Source organism: Oncorhynchus tshawytscha, linkage group LG07, assembly GCF_018296145.1.
Source record: "Oncorhynchus tshawytscha isolate Ot180627B linkage group LG07, Otsh_v2.0, whole genome shotgun sequence".
NCBI classification, from domain to species: Eukaryota; Metazoa; Chordata; class Actinopteri; order Salmoniformes; family Salmonidae; genus Oncorhynchus; species Oncorhynchus tshawytscha.
Window position 1 is genome coordinate 73281618 of NC_056435.1, and position 16857 is coordinate 73298474.

A 16857-nucleotide genomic window follows, 5' to 3' on the forward strand; every position below is an offset into this window, starting at 1 on the left:
TTTAGGTTATTGTCCTGCTGAAAGGTAAATTCATCTCCCAGTATCTGGTGGAAAGCAGACTGAACCAGGATTCCTGTAGGATTTCACCTGTACTTAGCTCCAATTCATTTATTTTTTATCCTGAAAAACTTACCAGTCCTTAACGATTACAAGCATACCCATAACATGATGTAGTGGTACTCAGTAATGTGTTGTATTGGATTTGTCCCAAACACAACACTTTGTATTCAGGATAAAAAGTTAATTGCTTTGCCACATTTTGTTGCAGTGTTACTTTAGTGCCTTGTTGCAAACAGGATGCATGTTTTGGAATATGTTTTATTCTGTACAGGCTTTCCTCTTTTCACTCTGTCAATTATGTTAGTATTGTGGAGTAATTACAATGTTGTTGATCCATCCTGAGTTTTCTCCTATCACAGCCATTAAACTCTGTAACTGTTTTAAAGTCATTTAAAGCCTCATGGTGTAATTAATAACTTCACCATGCTCAAAGGGATATTCAATGTCGGCTTTATATATTTTTACCAATCTACCAATAGGGGCCCTTCTTTCTGAGGCATTGGAAAACCTCCCTGGTCTTTATGGTTGAACCTGTTTGAAATTCACTGCTCGACCTTACAGATAATTGAATGTGTGGGGTACAGAGATGAGGTAGTCATTAAAAAAATCATGTTAAACACTATTGCACAGAGTGAGACCATGCAACTTATTAAGCACATTTAGGCTCCTTACCATAACAAAGTGGTTGAATAATTATTGACTCAAGACATTTCAGCTCTTTATTTTTAATTAATTTGTAAACATTTCTAAAAACATGATCACTTTCACATTATGGGGTATTGTGTGTAGGCCAGTGATGACAATCTAAATTTAATCCATTTTTAAATTCAGGCTGTAACAAAACAATGTCCAGCAGAGTGATGACTTTCTGAAAGCACTGTAAATATTTAGTCTTGTATTTTGTCACTATAGATGGCAGACAAACACAATCCATGTCTAAATTGTCTTGAAGCTTCACAATCCTTATTTAACCATGTCTCTTCCCCTTCATCTACACTGATTTAAAGGGGATTTAACAAGTGACAACAATAAGGGACCTTTTCACCTGGAAAAAAGCAGGTGTTCCTAATGTTTTGTTAACTCAAGTGTAGTGCACTATAAATGGAATGGGGTGCTATTTGGGATACTACGGCCTCAGTCATCAGGAAGGAACATGCACTTTGCCCGGAACAAGAACCATCGTCAGTAGAACATGTTGAAAAACAAAGGGTTCTTGGTCAACAGAATGTCCTTGTCTGCTGAACCCTTCGTTCTGGTCTCTCTCTAAATTAAAAATAATTATTTATAACCTCAACGTCTTGACTATATTTCCTATTCATTTAGCAACTCATTTCATGGAAAACGGGGACATTTCTAAGTGACCCCAAACTTTTGAACGGTAGTGTATATACTGTATTCTAGTCATGGTTTATCCTATATAACTACTGCTGTCCACTTCATATATACTGTATTCTAGTTCATCCTATATAACTACTGCTGTGTGGAAGAACTTGACACAAAGCCCTGACCTCAACTCTATCGAACACCTTTGGCATGAATTGGAATGCTGACTGCGAGCCAGGCCTAAACGCCCGACCTCACTAATGCTCTTGTTGCTGAATGGAAGGAAGTCCCCGCAGCAATGTTCCAACATCTAGTGGAAAGCCTTCCCAGAAGAGTGGAGGCTTTTATAGCGGAAAGGGGGGGTGGGGGGACTCCATATTAATGCCCATGATTTTGGAATGAGATGTTTTGATGAGCAGGTGTCCACATACTTTTGGTCATATAGTGTAGGTTACTTGGCATACTTGATTCAGAGGATCAAAAACATTGTTTGTCTTCCTGGCCTGAATGTGAAAGAAAAGTTACATGGTGTTAAAAAAAAAACACATTCTGTTTACAACAATACTGATAAAGTAAACATACTGCAAGACAACATGGCAAAAATATATTTTTTTGTTGACCTAAATTAAATGCTATGAACATTAGAAACTGTGTACATTTTAACTCTCTCTCTCTCTGTCAAAATGTGCATCAGACAATTCAATTCCTGGATTTACTTGCACGTTATAGAACACTATATTGCAGCTGGTCCCATCAGGTAACATGGCAGACGTTAGCCCTATGCTAATCTCACCAGCTGGTCACATCAGATAACCTGGCAGACGTTAGCCCTATGCTAATCTCACCAGCTGGTCCCATCAGATAACCTGGCAGACGTTAGCCCTATGCTAATCTCACCAGCTGGTCCCATCAGATAACCTGGCACACGTTAGCCCTATGCTAATCTCACCCGCTGGTCCCATCAGATAACCTGGCAGACGTTAGCCCTATGCTAATCTCACCAGCTGGTCACATCAGATAACCTGGCAGACGTTAGCCCTATGCTAATCTCACCAGCTGGTCCCATCAGATAACCTGGCACACGTTAGCCCTATGCTAATCTCACCCGCTGGTCCCATTAGGTAACATGGCAATCGTTAGCCCTATGCTAATCTCACCAGCTGGTCCCATCAGATAACCTGGCAGACATTAGCCCTATGCTAATCTCACCAGCCGGTCCCATCAGATAACCTGGCACACGTTAGCCCTATGCTAATCTCACCAGCTGGTCCCATCAGATAACCTGGCAGACGTTAGCCCTATGCTAATCTCACCAGCCGGTCCCATCAGATAACCTGGCAGACGTTAGCCCTATGCTAATCTCACCAGCTGGTCCCATCGGGTAACCTGGCAGACGTTAGCCCTATGCTAATCTCACCCGCTGGTCCCATCAGGTAACCTGGCACACGTTAGCCCTATGCTAATCTCACCCGCTGGTCCCATTAGGTAACATGGCAGACGTTAGCCCTATGCTAATCTCACCAGCTGGTCCCATCAGATAACCTGGCAGATAATGCTAATCTGGTCCCATCAGATAACCTGGCAGACGTTAGCCCTATGCTAATCTCACCAGCTGGTCCCATCAGATAACCTGGCAGACGTTAGCCCTATGCTAATCTCACCAGCCGGTCCCATCAGATAACCTGGCAGCGTTAGCCCTATGCTAATCTCACCAGCTGGTCCCATCGGGTAACCTCAGCCCTATGCTAACGCTGGTCCCATCAGGTAACATGGCAGACGTTAGCCCTATGCTAATCTCACCAGCTGATCCCATCAGATAACCTGGTCCTAATCTCAGCTGGTCCCATCGGGTAACCTGGCAGACGTTAGCCCTATGCTAATCTCACCCGCTGGTCCCATCAGATAACCTGGCACACGTTAGCCCTATGCTAATCTCACCCGCTGGTCCCATTAGGTAACATGGCAGACGTTAGCCCTATGCTAATCTCACCAGCTGGTCCCATCAGATAACCTGGCAGACATTAGCCCTATGCTAATCTCACCAGCTGGTCCCATCAGATAACCTGGCAGACGTTAGCCCTATGCTAATCTCACCAGCTGGTCCCATCAGATAACCTGGCAGACGTTAGCCCTATGCTAATCTCACCAGCTGGTCCCATCAGATAACCTGGCAGACGTTAGCCCTATGCTAATCTCACCAGCTGGTCGGGTAACATAGCCCAGCTAATCTCAATCAGGTAACATGGCAGACGTTAGCCCTATGCTAATCTCACCAGCTGATCCCATCAGATAACCTGGCAGACGTTAGCCCTATGCTAATCTCACCAGCTGGTCCCATCAGATAACCTGGCAGACGTTAGCCCTATGCTAATCTCACCAGCTGGTCCTGGCAGACGTTAGCCCTATGCTAATCTCACCAGCTGGTCCCATCAGATAACCTGGCACACGTTAGCCCTATGCTAATCTCACCCGCTGGTCCCATCAGGTAACATGGCAGACGTTAGCCCTATGCTAATCTCACCAGCTGGTCCCATCAGATAACCTGGCAGACGTTAGCCCTATGCTAATCTCACCAGCTGGTCCCATCAGGTAACCTGGCAGACGTTAGCCCTATGCTAATCTCACCAGCTGGTCACATCAGATAACCTCGTTAGCCCAGCTAATCTCACCAGCTGGTCCATCAGATAACCACGTTAGCCCTATGCTAATCTCACCAGCTGGTCCCATCAGATAACCTGGCAGACGTTAGCCCTATGCTAATCTCACCAGCTGGTCCCATCAGATAGCCTGGCACACGTTAGCCCTATGCTAATCTCACCCGCTGGTCCCATCAGGTAACATGGCAGACGTTAGCCCTATGCTAATCTCACCAGCTGGTCCCATCAGATAACCTGGCACACGTTAGCCCTATGCTAATCTCACCAGCTGGTCACATCAGATAACCTGGCACACGTTAGCCCTATGCTAATCTCACCAGCTGGTCCCATCAGGTAACATGGCAGACGTTAGCCCTATGCTAATCTCACCAGCTGGTCCCATCAGATAACCTGGCACACGTTAGCCCTATGCTAATCTCACCCGCTGGTCCCATCAGGTAACATGGCAGACCTATGCTAATCTCACCAGCTGGACCCATCAGATAACCTGGCACACGTTAGCCCTATGCTAATCAGCATATTAAAGATCATAAACCTCCAAATTCAAGATTTACTTTAGTTCCACCGGGTCTATAAAGTGTTGTGTCCCAATATGTCATCCTTGACAAGGCTACTAACTAACGTTAGACAACGTTTTAAAAAGGCACATTTTCGCATATGACAAAATCCCACATTTTAGCATGGATTGTAGTGTGATGCTGTAGCATGGATTGTAGTGTGATGCTGTAGCAGTTTGCACAAGGGGAGTGGGCCAAACTGCCAGTACAGAGGTGGAGGAAGCTCATTGATGGTTATAGGAAGCTCGTCGTTGGCTACAGGAAGCGCTTGATTGACTTTATTTTTTTTACCAAAGACTGTGCAACCAAATATTATGTCTAGGGTGTCAATAATTTTGTCAATGCCATGTCTGTTTATTTTCTGATTTAAATGGATATATTAAGTTATGATTCAAAAACAAACATTCTGTAATATTAACAGTGAAATAAAGAATTGTGGAGACCAAATACTTTATTCAATTTCAACTTATTTTGGGGAAAATTGTGAGTTACTGGAAAAAAAGTGGAAGCTTATATTGGGTGCCAATATTTTGGGCCACGACTGTAGACTTGGTGCTCCGGTACCGCTTGCAGTGCGGTAGCAGAGAGAACAGTCTATGACTTGGGTGCCTGGAGTCAGACACTCTTTTGGGCCTTCCTCTGACACCGCCTAGTATATAGGTCCTGGATGTCAGGAAGCTTGGCCCCCAGTGATGTACTGGGCCGTACGCACTACCCTCTATAGCGCCTTACGGTCAGATCCCGAGCAGTTTCCATACCAGGCGGTGATGCAACCGGTCAGGATGCTCTCGATGGTGCAGTTGTAGAACTTTTTGACGATCTGGGGACCCATGTCAAAATGTTTTAGTCTCTTTGAGGGGGAAAAGCTGTTGTCGTGCCCTCTTCACGACTGTCTTACTGTGTTTGGACCATGATAGCTCATTGGTGATGTGGACACCAAGGAACTTGAAGCTCTCAACCCGCTCCAGTTCAGCCCTGTCGATGAGAATGGGGCCTGTTCTGTCCTCCTTTCCCTGTAGTCCACTATCAGCTCCTTTGTCTTGCTCAAATCGTTGTCGGTGATCAGGCCCACCACTCCATGTGTTGGAGTCGTGCTTGGCCACGCAGTCGTGGGTGAACAGGGAGTACAGAAGGGGACTAAGCATGAACCCCTGAGGGGTCCCAGTGTGGAGGTTCAACGTGGCAGATGTGTTGCTACCTACCCTTACCGGCCCATCAGGAAGTCCAGGATCCAGTTGCAGAGGGAGGTGTTTAGTCCCAGGGTCCTTAGCTTAGTGATGAGGTTTGTGGGTACTATGGTGTTGAACGCTGAGCTGTAGTCAATGAACAGCATTCTCACATAGGTGTTCCTTTTGTCCATCTGGGAAAGGGCAGTGTGGAGTGAAATTGAGATTGCATCCTCTGTGGATCTGTTGGGACGGTATGCGAATTGGAGTGGGTCTAGGGTTTCTGGCATGATGGTGTTGATGTGAGCCACGACCAGCCTTTCAAAGCACTTCATGGCTACCGATGTGAGTGCTACGGGGCGGTAGTCATTTAGCCAGGTTATCTTCACTTCCTTGTGCACGGGGACTTCGGTGGACGATGTGAATGTTACTTTTTGTTTTTTTGAAAAACACATTTTCTGTCCATTAAAATAACATCAAATTAGGGCCTCACGGGTGGCGCAGTGGGCTACGGCACTGCATCAAATCAAATTTTATTTGTCACATACACATGGTTAGCAGATGTTAGTGCAAGTGTAGCGAAATGCTTGTGCTTCTAGTTCCGACAATGCAGTAATAACCAACAAGTAATCTAGCTAACAATTCCAAAACTACTACCTTATAGACACAAGTGTAAGGGGATAAAGAATATGTACATAAAGATATATGAATGAGTGATGGTACAGAGTGGCATAGGCAAGATACAGTAGATGGTATTGAGTGCAGTATATACATATGAGATGAGTATGTAAACAAAGTGGCATAGTTAAAGTGGCTAGTGATACATGTATTACATAAGGATGCAGTAGATGATAGAGTACAGTATATAAGTATACATATGAGATTAATAATGTAGGGTATGTAAACATTATATTAGGTATCATTGTTTAAAGTGGCTAGTGATATATTTTACATCATTTCCCATCAATTCCCATTATTAAAGTGGCTGGAGTTGAGTCAGTGTGTTGGCAGCAGCCACTCAATGTTAGTGGTGGGTGTTTAACAGTCTGATGGCCTTGAGATAGAAACTGTTTTTCAGTCTCTCGGTCCCAGCTTTGATGCACCTGTACTGACCTCGCCTTCTGGATGAGAGCAGGGTGAACAGGCAGTGGCTCGGGTGGTTGTTGTCCTTGATGATCTTTATGGCCTTCCTGTGACATTGGGTGGTGTAGGTGTCCTGGAGGGCAGGTAGTTTGCCCCCGGTGATGTGTTGTGCAGACCTCACTACCCTCTGGAGAGCCTTACGGTTGTGGGCGGAGCAGTTGCCGTACCAGGCGGTGATACAGCCCGACAGGATGCTCTCGATTGTGCATCTGTAGAAGTTTGTGAGTGCTTTTGGTGACAAGCCGAATTTCTTCAGCCTCCTGAGGTTGAAGAGGCGCTGCTGCGCCTTCTTCACGATGCTGTCTGTGTGAGTGGACCAATTCAGTTTGTCTGTGATGTGTACGCCGAGGAACTTAAAACTTACTACCCTCTCCACTACTGTTCCATCGATGTGGATAGGGGGGTGTTCCCTCTGCTGTTTCCTGAAGTCCACAATCATCTCCTTAGTTTTGTTGACGTTGAGTGTGAGGTTATTTTCCTGACACCACACTCCGAGGGCCCTCACCTCCTCCCTGTAGGCCGTCTCGTCCTTGTTGGTAATCAAGCCTACCACTGTTGTGTCGTCCGCAAACTTGATGATAGAGTTGGAGGAGTGCGTGGCCACGCAGTCGTGGGTGAACAGGGAGTACAGGAGAGGGCTCAGAACGCACCCTTGTGGGGCCCCAGTGTTGATGATCAGCGGGGTGGAGATGTTGTTGCCTACCCTCACCAGCATCGCAGTGGTAGCTGTGCCACCAGAAACTCTGGGTTCGCACCCAGGCTCTGTCGCAGCCGGCCGCGACCGGGAGGTCCGTGGGGCGACGCACAATTGGCCTAGCGTTGTTAGGGAGGGTTTGGCCAGGAGGGATATCCTTGTCTCATCGTGCACTAGCGACTCCTGTGGCGGGCCAGGTGCAGTGCGCGCTAACCAGGTCGCCAGGTGTACGGTGTTTCCTCCGACACATTGGTGCGGCCGGCTTCCGGGTTGGATGGGCACTGTGTTAAGAAGCAGTGGGGCTTGGTTGGGTTGTGTTTCGGAGGACGCATGACTTTTGACCATAGTCTCTCCCGAGCCCGTACGGGAGTTGTAGCGATGAGACAAGATAGTAACTACTAACAATTGTGGAGAAAAAGGGTGGTAACATTATTGCAATGATATCAGCTGAAAACTGTTGTCCTTATGAAAGAAGCAATAAAACTCTTTAGACTAGTTGAGTATCTGGAGCATCAGCATTTGTGGGTTCAATTACAGGCTCAAAATGGCCAGAAACAAATAACTTTCTTCTGAAACATCAGTCTATTCTTGTTCTGAGAAATGAAGGCTGAAATGAAGGCGAGTTATTGCCAAGAAACTGAAGATCGCTGTGTACTATTCCCTTCACAGAACAGCACAAACTGGCCCCAACCAGAATAGAAAGAGCGGGAGGCCGCGGTGCACAACTGAGCAAGAGGACAAGTACATTAGTGTGTCTAGTTTGAGAAACAGACAAATCACAAGTCCTCAACTGGCAGCTTCATTAAATACCCGCAAAACACCAGTCTCAATGTCAACAGTGAAGAGGCGACTCCGGGATGCTGGCCTTCTAGGCAGAGTTGCAAAGAAAAAGCCATATCTCAGACTGGCCAATAAAAATAAAAGATTAAGATGGGCAAAAGAACACAGACACTGGACAGAGGAACTCTGATAAACTTGGATTAGCTAACACAACGTGCCATTGGAACACAGGAGTGATGGTTGCTGATAATGGGACTCTGTTCGCCAATGTAGATATTCCATTACAACATATTCATTTACAACATTAACAATGTCTACACTGTATTTCTGATCAATTAGATGTTATTCTAAATGGACTTTTTTTTGTTGCTTTTCTTTCAAAAACAAGGACATTTATAAGTGACCCCTAACCTTTGAACGTTAGTGTATATAATATAATAATATAATCTTCACATGGAGCTCGTTTTTGGTCACAGGTCCAGGAATGGCTGAGGAATTGCAACATTTACCTGGAGCTAACGCTGCAGATAGCAATACTGTGTGATTTGAAAAGTCAAAGACAATCGATCAATAATATAATTATTTTAGCAAAAATGTTAAATCTTTAATTTACAAATCTGTAGAAACGATGAGAATAGAAATGTTCAGTACTTTTGTACATCATAGCACAGTTGAAATATGTGTACCAAGTAGAAATCCTAAATGGGAGGGGCCGAGGGGAGCTGAAGGGTGGGACTGGATGGTGTTGAGAGACAGATGGGAGGGGCCGAGGGGAGCTGAAGGGTGGGACTGGATGGTGTTGAGAGACAGATGGGAGGGGCGAGGGGAGCTGAAGGGTGGGACTGGATGGTGTTGAGAGACAGATGGGAGGGGCCGAGGGGAGCTGAAGGGTGGGACTGGATGGTGTTGAGAGACAGATGGGAGGGGCCGAGGGGAGCTGAAGGGTGGGACTGGATGGTGTTGAGAGACAGATGGGAGGGGCCGAGGGGAGCTGAAGGGTGGGACTGGATGGTGTTGAGAGACAGATGGGAGGGGCTGAATGGAGCTGAAGGGTGGGACTGGATGGTGTTGAGAGACAGATGGGAGGGGTCTAGGGGAGCTGAAGGGTGGGACTGGATGGTGTTGAGAGACAGATGGGAGGGGTCTAAGGGGAGCTGAAGGGTGGGACTGGATGGTGTTGAGAGACAGATGGGAGGGGTCGAGGGGAGCTGAAGGTTGGGACTGGATGGTGTTGAGAGACAGATGGGAGGGGCCTAAGGGGAGCTGAAGGGTGGGACTGGATGGTGTTGAGAGACAGATGGGAGGGGCCTAAGGGGAGCTGAAGGGTGGGACTGGATGGTGTTGAGAGACAGATGGGAGGGGCCTAATGGAGCTGAAGGGTGGGACTGGATGGTGTTGAGAGACAGATGGGAGGGGCCTAGGGGAGCTGAAGGGTGGGACTGGATGGTGTTGAGAGACAGATGGGAGGGGCCTGGGGAGCTGAAGGGTGGGACTGGATGGTGTTGAGAGACAGATGGGAGGGGCCTGAGGGGAGCTGAAGGGTGGGACTGGATGGTGTTGAGAGGATAGATGGGAGGGGCCTAAGGGGAGCTGAAGGGTGGGACTGGATGGGTGTTGAGAGACAGATGGGACTGGGGGCCGAGGGAGCTGAAGGGTGGGACTGGATGGTGTTGAGAGACAGATGGGAGGGGTCTAACGAGGGGAGCTGAAGGGTGGGACTGGATGGTGTTGAGAGACAGATGGGAGGGGTCGAGGGGAGCTGAAGGGTGGGACTGGATGGTGTTGAGAGACAGATGGGAGGGGTCTAAGGGGAGCTGAAGGGTGGGACTGGATGGTGTTGAGAGACAGATGGGAGGGGCCTGAGGGGAGCTGAAGGGTGGGACTGGATGGTGTTGAGAGACAGATGGGAGGGGCCTGAGGGGAGCTGAAGGGTGGGACTGGATGGTGTTGAGAGACAGATGGGAGGGGCTAAGGGGAGCTGAAGGGTGGGACTGGATGGTGTTGAGTGACAGATGGGAGGGGCCTGAGGGGAGCTGAAGGGTGGGACTGGATGGTGTTGAGAGACAGATGGGAGGGGCCTGAGGGGAGCTGAAGGGTGGGACTGGATGGTGTTGAGAGACAGATGGGAGGGGCCTGAGGGGAGCTGAAGGGTGGGACTGGATGGTGTTGAGAGACAGATGGGAGGGGCCGAGGGGAGCTGAAGGGTGGGACTGGATGGTGTTGAGTGACAGATGGGAGGGGTCTAACGGAGCTGAAGGGTGGGACTGGATGGTGTTGAGTGATAGATGGGAGGGGTCTAACGGAGCTGAAGGGTGGGACTGGATGGTGTTGAGAGACAGATGGGAGGGGTCTAACGGAGCTGAAGGGTGGGACTGGATGGTGTTGAGAGACAGATGGGAGGGGCCTGAGGGGAGCTGAAGGGTGGGACTGGATGGTGTTGAGAGACAGATGGGAGGGGCCTGAGGGGAGCTGAAGGGTGGGACTGGATGGTGTTGAGAGACAGATGGGAGGGGTCTAAGGGGAGCTGAAGGGTGGGACTGGATGGTGTTGAGTGATAGATGGGAGGGGTCTAATGGAGCTGAAGGGTGGGACTGGATGGTGTTGAGTGATAGATGGGAGGGGTCTAATGGAGCTGAAGGGTGGGACTGGATGGTGTTGAGAGATAGATGGGAGGGGTCTAATGGAGCTGAAGGGTGGGACTGGATGGTGTTGAGTGATAGATGGGAGGGGTCTAATGGAGCTGAAGGGTGGGACTGGATGGTGTTGAGAGAAAGATGGGAGGGGTCTAACGGAGCTGAAGGGTGGGACTGGATGGTGTTGAGTGATAGATGGGAGGGGTCTAATGGAGCTGAAGGGTGGGACTGGATGGTGTTGAGAGAAAGATGGGATGGTGGGGTCTAACGGAGCTGAAGGGTGGGACTGGATGGTGTTGAGAGATAGATGGGAGGGGTCTAATGGAGCTGAAGGGTGGGACTGGATGGTGTTGAGAGATAGATGGGAGGGGTCTAATGGAGCTGAAGGGTGGGACTGGATGGTGTTGAGAGATAGATGGGAGGGGTCTAATGGAGCTGAAGGGTGGGACTGGATGGTGTTGAGAGATAGATGGGAGGGGTCTAATGGAGCTGAAGGGTGGGACTGGATGGTGTTGAGAGATAGATGGGAGGGGTCTAATGGAGCTGAAGGGACTGGATGGTGTTAAGAGATAGATGGGAGGGGCTGAATGGAGCTGAAGGGTGGGACTGGATGGTGTTGAGTGATAGATGGGAGGGGTCTAATGGAGCTGAAGGGTGGGACTGGATGGTGTTGAGAGATAGATGGGAGGGGTCTAACAGAGCTGAAGGGTGGGACTGGATGGTGTTGAGAGATAGATGGGAGGGGTCTAATGGAGCTGAAGGGTGGGACTGGATGGTGTTGAGAGATAGATGGGAGGGGTCTAATGGAGCTGAAGGGTGGGACTGGATGGTGTTGAGAGATAGATGGGAGGGGTCTAATGGAGCTGAAGATTGGATGGGACTGGATGGTGCTGAAGGGTGGGACTGGATAGATAGGGAGGGGTCTAATGGAGCTGAAGGGACGAGATAGCTGGGGTCTAATGGAGCTGAAGGGTGGGACTGGATGGTGTTGAGAGATAGATGGGAGGGGTCTAATGGAGCTGAAGGGTGGGACTGGATGGTGTTGAGAGATAGATGGGAGGGGTCTAATGGAGCTGAAGGGTGGGACTGGATGGTGTTGAGAGATAGATGGGAGGGGTCTAATGGAGCTGAAGGGTGGGACTGGATGGTGTTGAGAGATAGATGGGAGGGTCTAATGGAGCTTATTTTTCACCATAATTTGCAAATAAATTCATAAAAAAATCCTACAATGTGATTTTCGAGATTTTTTTCCCTAATTTTGTCTGTCATAGTTGAAGTGTACCTATGATGAAAATTACAGGCCTCTCATCTTTTTAAGTGGGAGAACTTGCACAATTGTTGGCTGACTAAATACTTTTATGCCCCTACTGTATATACAGGGGGTACTGGTACAGAGTCAATGTGGAGGCTATATACAGGGGGTACCGGTACAGAGTCAATGTGGAGGCTATATACAGGGGGTACCGGTACAGAGTCAATGTGGAGGCTATATACAGGGTCAATGTGGAGACTATATACAGGGGGCAGAGAGTCAATGTGGAGGCTATATACAGGGGGGGTACAGAGTCGAGACTATATACAGAGTCAATGTGGAGGCTATATACAGGGGGTATTACGGTACAGAGTCAATGTGGAGGCTATATACAGGGGGTACCGGTACAGAGTCAATGTGGAGGCTATATACAGGGGGTACCAGTACAGAGTCAATGCGGAGGCTATATACAGGGGGTACCGGTACAGAGTCAGTGTGGAGGCTATATACAGGGGGTACCGGTACAGAGTCAGTGTGGAGGGGTACAGGCTAGTTGAAGTAATGTGTAGGTGTGGGCGAAGTGACTATGCATAGGTAATAAACAGAGAGTAGCAGCAGTGTACAAAAAAAAGGGGGGTCTTTGTAAATTGTCCTGTGGCGATTTTATTAATTGTTCAGCAGGCTTACGTCTTGGGGTAGAAGCTGTTGAGGAGCCTCTTGGTCCTAGACTTGGGTCTCCGGTATCGCTTGCCATACGGTAGCAGAGACTGGAGTCTGACAACTTTATGGGCTTTCCTCTGACACCGCCTGGTGTAGAGGTCCTGGATGGCAGGAAGCTTGGCCCCAGTGATGTACTGGGCCGTTCGCACTACCCTCTGTAGCGCCTTGCGGTCTGAGGCCGAGCAGTTGCCATACCAAGCGGTGATGGAACCGGTCAGGATGCTCTCAATGGTGCAGCTGTAGAACATTTTGAGGATCTGGGGACCCATGCCAAATCTTTTTAGTTTCCTGAGGGGAAATAGGCTTTGTCGTGTCCTGTTCACGACTGTCTTGGTGTGCCTGGACCACGATAGTTTGTTGGTGATGTGGACACCAAGGAACTTGAAATTCTCAAACCGCTCTACTACAGCCCCGTCGATTTTAATGGGGGCGTTTTTGTGTGTGTGTGTGTGTAATATATAATTATTTATTTTTACACAAAAAAATATGGTGCAGACAATTACATTGATGGAAGCAACAAAAAAGCTGATCCACCCTTTAAAAAAAAAGATACTTTGTCACAACTGATTGGCTCAAATGCATTAAGGAATGAAATTTGACAAATTAACAAGGCACACCTGCTAACTGAAATGCATTCCAGGTGACTACCTCATGAAGCTGGTTGAGAGAATGCCAAGAGTGTACAAAGCTGTCATCAAGGCAAAGGGTGGATACATTGAAGAATCTCAAATATATTTAGATTTGTTTAACACTTCTTTGGTTACTACATGTGTTTTTTAATAGTTTTGATGTCTTCACTAATATTCTACAATGTAGAAAATAGTACAAATAAAGAAAAACCCTGGAATCAGCAGGTGTGTCCGAACTTTTGACTGGTACTGTATTTATATATATTATAATATTGTTCAGAAATGACCAAGTGGAAAATGAGGTATTTTTTAGTCTTTTGATTCTAAAATGTCTATAGATTTCTTGTCTTCTAGATTCTCTAGTTGACCATTCTCTTTCTCTCGGACTCACCAGAACCAGAGGTTGAACTGGAAGCAGCAGAACCAGCTCAACTACTTTCCAAACACAATGGCTGGGATTCAATCTGTAGAGTCTGACCGTGCGTCTTTTAAAAGGCAACGTTCCCACGTTTGCGGTGATGGCATTACTGGTAAAGCGCTGCAGATGTCGGGTCAATTGGAAATTACCTTTAATGCATCTGCGACATGCGCAGAGTTTACTGTGAATGTGACCTCTGCAAACATCAGGGGAAACAGCTTCTTTTTTTTTTTTTTAAAGGCCCATTGTGGTGTCTGTCCAGTGTGCTGCTCTCTATAATGAGCCTTGATTGGTTGTGGCTCAACCATCCATAGAAACACTGATGGTATATGTTAACTGTTGCAATGCCATGTTTCTATGACACTGTATTCAAATATGTGTTCTATGCACCCCTTGTACAGAATATGGGTTATTATTGGATGGTATAGTTCTGATACTATAACAGTATTTTTTTCATAGAAGTTACTTTAAAAATGTCTGACTTCATCTACACCCAATAATATGTTTTTATAGAAATGTTAAATGACCAGATTAGTCATCTTCTACAATAGTTTTTTTTTTTCCAGCTCAAACAAGTTAATGATATCACACAATTGGCTGTCAACACAAAAGGGCTCTAGCCAATCTGGAGCGTGGAAATTCAGAATAGTGCGATTTAAAATGTTTTATTTAAAAAAAAATTTTTTTAAAGAGGTTCCCACATTCGTGGAGACTTCATTCACGGTAAACTTTGCATTGTAAATTACCTTTTAATTTTGCTATAGCTGTAAATCAGCGCCAGTTCCAAGCATAAATATTTATGATCTCATTCGGGGTCTCAACTTACTGTTGAGAGTTAGAATAGTAAAGTACACCAGGTGCAAATTCTAAATTTGGTTGTGCATCAGCAGCTTCTCTTAAGTCAGTCACTCAATTAGCCACGTCAGCTGACAATGTTTAGATTGGTAGTTAGTCTAGCCAGCTATTCTAAACTTGTGGTAATCATGGCCGAATACTGTCTGGGCAGAGGCCCTGACCTTCAGATGGACACGCATCGATTTTACTAGTTATTCTCACTCAGATATTTTAATATATTGCATGTCATTACAAAATGTGATGAATTGCAGAAGATTAGCTTTAAAAAGTTAAAATCTTTCCCCCACATGGCAACATGTATAGAATTACAGGAAATGAACTTGAGAGAAATTTGCGAAATTTCAGCTGCAGTCAAACACACACATGGGTGTGGACTTTTTAAAAGTTTTAAAATCTTGCTCAATACAGCGAATTCTGCTAGAAAAGACTAAATGAGTGAGACATCCAGGCATTTCAAGTATACAGGATTTCCCAAAAAGGTAACGTTCTTCCAAAAACATACAGGACTCAAGTACTGTACTGGGACTCAGCCAGTTAGACTGTTACCTCTATAGGACCCATTACACTAGGACTACAATGGTTATTGGGAAACAGTCTGTTTCTTGTTTACTTTATGAATTGGGTGGAACAACTATTTTTAGAATGTCACCTCGGCTTACCTTTGACAGCCTCCAACCTCAGAGCACCAACCGATTAGCAAGACGCTCTCATTCTCAGTGACTTCTAGTAGTGAGCGCCTACATTTATGATTTTTTTTCTCTCTCCTCATACCCACAACCCATTGCAAGCGCCATGCTTTACCAACTGAGCCACATGGGATCCTATGAGGAAAAAGATTCTTAAATTATTATTTTTTTAATACGTATTTTTCGTTGAAAAGTTATGCTCACTAGACTATTTTAGGGGTGTGGGGAGATTGGTTTCTTAGCCTGGGTGTCAGTTTGTTTCTGATCTCATGATAATAGCGTAGGTAAAAGCACAAACAAATCTAGATCAGGCTAGCTGTTTCCTCTGAGTTCAGTTAGTACATATATTTTTCTCAACTTCCCTTTACAGCCTCCAACCTCCTCAGAGCACCCCCCCCCGCTCCACTTCCACAAAGCAGCACACCCATCCCCCACAGAACAGAGGGAAGAAAAGGAGAGAGAGAGGCGAGCTGCAGTGTTGGTGGGAGCAGCATTAAAAAATGGTTTAATACGAATGGATTAAAAATGTATCATCTTTTGTCGACTGACTGCTGGGTTGAAGAAAAATAATAATTACCATTGAAATTGTAAACCAAAGACAGATATTTAAATCAGAGGTTAAAAATAAAAGCCTTGAGGCCATTGCAGCAAAATACTGGCAAAAGCATCTAGCAACAGGGCAAAGAAATATCTCCCCAAAATCTGTTTGGATTATTAGTGATTTTAAACTGACCAAATAACGCGGTCTCTCTTCTCTCCGGCCTGCCTAACGAACAAGATAAACCAATAAACCAATAGACGATCTCTCTGCTCTCCGGCCTGCCTAACGAACAAGATAAACCAATAGACGATCTCTCTGCTCTCCGGCCTGCCTAACGAACAAGATACACCAATAAACCAAAGACGATCTCTCTGCTCTCCGGCCTGCCTAACGAACAAGATAAACCAATAGACGATCTCTCTGCTCTCCGGCCTGCCTAACGAACAAGATACACCAATAGACCAAAGATGATCTCTCTGCTCTCCGGCCTGCCTAACGAACAAGATACACCAATAGACCAAAGATGATCTCTCTGCTCTCCGGCCTGCCTAACGAACAAGATACACCAAGACCAAAGACGATCCCTCTGCTCTCCGGCCTGCCTAACGAACAAGATACACCAATAGACCAAAGACGATCTCTCTGCTCTCCGGCCTGCCTAACGAACAAGATACACCAATAGACCAAAGACGATCTCTCTGCTCTCCGGCCTGCCTAACGAACAAGATACACCAAGAAACCAA